The sequence below is a fragment of the Gobius niger genome, assembly GCF_951799975.1.
Source record: "Gobius niger genome assembly, chromosome: 24".
NCBI classification, from domain to species: Eukaryota; Metazoa; Chordata; class Actinopteri; order Gobiiformes; family Gobiidae; genus Gobius; species Gobius niger.
In genome coordinates this window covers 6691109-6697191 of record NC_136875.1, presented here as the reverse complement: position 1 = coordinate 6697191, position 6083 = coordinate 6691109, and the positions used below count along the sequence as shown (strand labels likewise).

The following is a 6083-nucleotide window of genomic DNA, read 5'->3' as shown; positions in this document are numbered from 1 at the left end:
TTCAAAATTGACGAAAAATTGACAAAAAATGTTGAGAAAAAAATCTGATGACGTGAGGAAAAAGATCCCCTCGGTTCAGGCGGGAGTTAAGAGGTTAACCATTTCCCTGGCCCTAACCTTAATTTGTGTCATGATATCTCACGTTTTCACAGCAGACTGTCCCTCCGGAGCAGACGATCTAGCACTAACCAAGACGATAGGACGGGGAATCAGTCGGCCATTGTAGTTGTACAAGAAAGTAATTACACATGTAAGTACAGGTCATTTACAGATTAAAGTGCATCATTTCACAAAGGCGTACAAGATTGAACAAAGGTGTACAAGATTGAACAAAGGCATACAAGATTGAACAAAGGTGTACATAGCGTCTCACTTTAGATTACAGCCCACGCTGAGGTGTAGTTACACATTAGTCACAGTGTATTTGCACATTAGGAACGTGGTTATTTTCCTCACTTTATGACACTTTGTAAAGCTGTACTTACATGTGTACTTACTATTGCTCCTCCACATGGTGTTACCTCACTACGACAGTACTCAGTGGAGGGTGACGGGACGGAAACTGAGGTGATTTTGTTAATTTAAATTTGATTGTAACTTACTACAACTACTACTACTATTAGTACTACTACTACTACTTCTACTACAGTAAGATCAGAAGAGCATAGTGAAACGCAGCAGTCCCACATTCTTTCGAACAGAGCTCTTCTAAAATCCGATGCACAATCATAAACCTGTCAGAGAGATTGAGTGTCTCGTGAGACTGTCACTCGCCAAAAGGACATAAGCATCAGAGTTATGTTTCTTAGCTGAAGGGATGGGTCCAAAAAACACACTTTTGTTCTTTACATGAACTTGCCCCGTCACTCAGTCTGGGAATCAGAAGGGGGTGGGGCAAGAACACTTCGACTTAGTTTTAGCTGATCTATGCCTGATTATAAACAACAATAGTCGCAGTGCTAGCGAGCGGTTTGGTTTCTTACAAACATTATTAACGTGGCTTTAATTCTAAATGCTGGACCATGTTGAAATAAAGATTTTCTCTTTTACTCATATGCATGCAGTGCGATACCTACATCTCTGACGATTATAACAAACCAAACCGTTTGAAATTCGGTAGAAAATTGAGCAAGTTATGGTTATTTAAAAAGTACATGTGCCATAAAACACAATGTCACAAGTGAGCGAGCTCCCTGTGGCAAGATGGCCGCCGTGTGCGGGCGTCACCCTCCATTGGCCATCAGCGCACACGAGAGATCTGCCTTTATTATATTATATCTATAGCAGACGAGACCAAAACAAAGAGAGAACGAGGCTAAACGTTAGCGTGATGCGTATACCCTGGAGCCGGACATGACCGAGGGTCCGTGGTCAATCTAAACTCGGACCTTGTTGCTGTGAGTTGATGTAGTGATGTCACTACTACCAACAGTTGCAAATTGTTATTTGTGATTGTGATAGAATTTTTGAATCTATGATTTAAAAAAAAAAAAAAAAGCTTGTGAAAAAGGTACATGGATAAAATGTGAAGGAGTTGACCTCCCTGTAAGTCTGAACCACCTGTAAATTGTGTATTACATAATATGTAAATATTTATGTCGGTTTCCTTTTTATCATGTTATTTTCCGTGCTATGTATTTTAATAAAGTATCTTAAAACATATGTTTTGCTTCAAACTTCCTTGTCCACTTCGACCTCAGACTCAAATGCTCATGTTTATGGGACAAATAAATAGGTAGGACATTGTAGCCGTGACAAACGTGAAGGTCACAAGGTTTGCTTGTTGTCCTCTTCTTTTCCATTAATAAAAATTAATTAGTAATTTTGGAGTCCTGATAACACAGCGAAGCGCATCCGTTTTTGTCAGTGCACCGTTTTGCAACTAGATCTATGTCCTGAGTTGAATCAATAAAATAAGTACTTGTAGTTCACATGACTTTATGAGTAGAACTGACAATGAAAAGAAATGTGTATCAAAAGAGACAAATATACACATACAAAACAAAAATATGTAAATTGGGTATAAAAGAATACAAATATTTAAAAAAACAACAACCAAAGCCAAATACAGAGGCTAAGTGAAGCTTCATCAGAAAGTCTCCGAGAAGATTTGAATGCAGCAAATTTGGCATCCCAGTAAAGTGAAGTTTACTGTGCGGATTTCAAACTACTCCTGATATTATTACGCCTTACAATATAGTCCCCCCTTTTATCCACTTAGAAAATCCATTGTTTAATTTTGTGTAATTATACTTTGTAGTGGAACACTTCACGTAACCATATTTAAATAGGGAAAACGTGGAAGAGCTTGGTAGCTTCTATCTTGACCTGTTTTGGAGCTATAGAGGAGAGAGGGAGAGGCTAAATGCTAACGCCGTCTGCACTGTGTTTACGTGACTGAAGGCACGGGGGAAGATCAGACAGGTCCTAAAGAACTCATCTAAGCTAAGGTAAGAACATATATAACGTTTAAAAAGTTACAAGTTCCAGATCGTGCAGACACAAAAAATACACAAAAACAATTCTGTGTGTTTTGATTTTTTTTTTTATTGAAAACAGTGAGAGTGGGTCAATGTGCTCCTTTCCCTGAATTAGATCTAGCCTCTTTGTGACTGAACATTTGGAGGAAGAACAGTGAAATATCCGACAAATTACACAAATCGATGCCACACAGACAAAACGCTTTCAACCCAAAAGATTTACCTTCGATACAGTCCAGGCAAATGATCTTAATCGTTGTTTGTTTTTTATACATTATTACCAAACGGAGAGCCGTACAAACTGCATTATCTTTTAGCTTCGACAAAGACTGGCTTCTCTGTATAGATAAATCCAATTATTTTAGGAGGACAGCTTTAAGTAGCAAATATTTGAGGATATTTTTGGGGGGATAAAAGACTGGCCAAGATTAACGCAATGGTTAAAATAGTAATTCACAGATACACAGAATATGCCCATGATAGAATGAGAAAAACAGACTGGCCACTTTTTAGGCACACCTGGCCCTTAGCAGAGGCTAGTGCAGTGTTCATTTTGACAACATATTTTATTATAGTCTTAGTCTTTTGACTAAAATGTAGTTTAATTTTAGTCGAGATTTAGTCCCAAAAAAAACTTTTCAATTTTAGTCTAGTTTTAGTAAAATTGCATGTCAATTTAGTCGACTAAAATGAAGACTAATTTAGTCGACTTTGCATTTATAATATTCATTATAATCATATTTAATCTTGTTCCTCTGCTTCATGGAGCTGCTCCACATGAACAAAGCTCAGAGCTGATCATTTGGCAGAGAATTTACATGATCTGAGGCTCTTTCAGACGCTCAATGGAAGTTTGGATGATTTTAGTCTCTTTTCATTTTTATTTAGTCTTATTTTAGTCGACTAAAATATCTGGACATTTTAGTCATAGTTTTAGTCTCATGAGAAACTTTTAATTTAGTTTTAGTCCAATTTTAGTCGTCAAAAATATCACTTTGACTAAAATTAAGACTAAATATTTTAGTCGACGAAATGAACACTGGACTAGTGAACGGCTCAAGACGACACGCAAAGCTCAATCTATCGAGAGAAATCTCAAACTCATTACGGTTGGTCCGTTTGGTCAGTCGACCCGAGGGCAGCTGTGGCTGCGGATACAGGGGCGTGTGTTCACTCTTTTTAGCCGTTTTCTGGCAGAATTAACATATTTATCACGCGCCACTTAAGCTCAAGTCAAAATCCAGTCGATACGGATGATTTTTGTAGAAAACTATCCAGCACTCGCTAGCTAACGTAGCATGAAGCTAATGCCTGGAACCTTATAACAAGCTCTTCCCAACAATAGAGTTCGGGAATGTGACGTCATATCGCTAAGCATTATGGAATTAGCAGCAATTGTAAATTAATGGAGATTTTAAAAGTTAAAATACTGGAGTTATTGTTCACATTAAAACACTTGGACACCACAGTGAGTTAGATGTTTTTACCAGCAGTAACTCAGCAGCTAACGGAGCTGTTCCACTGCTTTTTTCTCCACTTTTTATACCGTTTTTAGCTAATGTTAGTCTATGGAAATGTATGCTAACAGCTGCAAAGATGGCGGATCTCCATGGTAACTGTGGACTTTCCCGAACTCTATACAGTTTTAGTTTGAGATCACAAGTGCGCAGAAAGTCGTTTCGCATACTAGTCCTACAACGCCACCCGTCGGTTACACCCATAATGGTCTGGACTGGTTTATTCTAAAAAGCAGTGAAACGCAAACCAGGGTTGCCAGGTCTGGGCAGCCGAACCCGCCCAAAAATATCGGAAAACCCGCGGAAAACCCGCGGACATACGGCGCGGCTAGAATTTTTCAATATTGTTTACTAGTTAACAGACCTATTTCCCTCCCTTATTGAAAAAGCAGCTTACAGAGCCTTGGATTTGCCTTCGAAATAGTGATTGTGATCAATTCAACATTGATTACAGCAAGGCAAAAAAACGCGGACAGTTTTTTTCACCCGCGGAATGGCTTTAAAAACCGCCCAATTCCGCGGTTTAAGGGGAGACACTACAGGCAAAACTAATTTTTTTCAGTTTTTAGGTTTTTGGCCAAATTGGTCTCTGAACATATAAGCTTTCACCCGGAAACAGAAAATATACCTAATCTTCACAATAACATGTTTAAATATTGCGCTGATTCAATATTCCCCCATAGACTTATATGGGAGAACACAATTTCAAGGGCCTTTTTCTCAAAACACATTTTTCTGTCATTGTGGCGACACTATGTCCACGTCAGTCGGACCTAAAGACTTCAAATTTTCCAGCCTTGGACTGAACAATATTTTGAAGATTTTTTCAGAGGGATTTTTTATTATTTAATCCCTTAAGCTCCATTTATTGAGTTTTGAATGTCAAAAAATAAGGCGAAAATTAAATTTTTACAAATTTTTCCCCTAAAAAACTGCTTATTTTAAAACTAAACAAGAAATCCACAATCCCCTCTGAAAAAGTCTTGGCAACTCATTTATCAATAAAATTAAACCATAAATTTGAATGTAGCTCTATCCATTATTCAGATTTTGTCGCTGAAAAGATGGGAAATTTGGGGCATTTTTAGGCATAAAACACCTTGTTCTTATATGAAAAGATAAAATGGCAGAAAACTTGCAATGTATTTTTTTCTCACATTTATGCCAGTGATCGACAGCAAACGTTTCAAATTGATATCTGTTAATATACATTTTTTCCCTATTCACCTGCAGTGTCTCGCCTTAACCACGAACCTGGCAACCCTGACGCAAACTTGTGAGCGTAGCCTCCGCCAAATCCGACCGCAGTCTCGAATCCTATGAATAAAATGTGCCAACCCCGCGATGTAGCGCTCTGCTAAAACGCTACGGACGCACCTCCTCGAGCGGCCAGTCCGTCGCTCCGTTTTCCGTAAATACATTCAGAGTTGATGCAGTTCCAATGGGTTTTTTTTCCTCTATTGCATTTTCCACATGATTTTCACCCCCAAAAGCCTACACACTACACTTAAACACGCTTAATAGTTAGTGAAACACATGTGCATTTTTTTTTTTTTTTTAAAACATCAAATCACAGTTTCATCTTTCTCTCTCTCGCTCTTTCTCCTCTTCATGGACCTTTTCCCGCAACAGACAAAAAAAATACAAGAGAAACAAAACAAAAAAAACAAGGCTAACCATAATTTAAATAAAGTACAATATATGGAGGTCCAGGCAAGATTCAGCTAATGACGGTATGAGGGGTTAAAAAGTCTTTAGGGGTAGTTAGCCCTTAGCTAGCATCGGGAGGTGTCTAAACGCCCATCGAAATGCCTCCCTACCCACCTCTACTTTTTGCCATCACCAACAATCTGGAGGAGACTCTGTGTGTTTAAACTCCGGCAAAAATCAAACCCGTCACGGCGAGCAGGGATCCGCATTTCAGAAAAGGCCGCAGGATGTGACAGGAGGAATCTCTCTTCACACACGCACAACAACAAAAAAAACAACAAAAAAACAGCTTAAAATGCCTTAAAATGTACATCCTGGAGCTAAAGTAGGGATAACATAAAAGACGGGGTTAATAATACTAAGAAGCTTCTGGGAG

At 38.6% G+C, this 6083-nt stretch overlaps 1 long non-coding RNA gene across 1 annotated transcript; it reads left to right on the top strand.

The window, feature by feature from the left end:
* The first annotated feature begins 4158 nt into the window (after positions 1-4158).
* Positions 4159-5552, top strand: LOC306982334. Its single transcript, XR_013794187.1, has 2 exons — positions 4159-4257; positions 5284-5552. It is a non-coding gene; the product is annotated as an uncharacterized lncRNA (long non-coding RNA).
* The last annotated feature ends 531 nt before the right edge of the window (positions 5553-6083 follow it).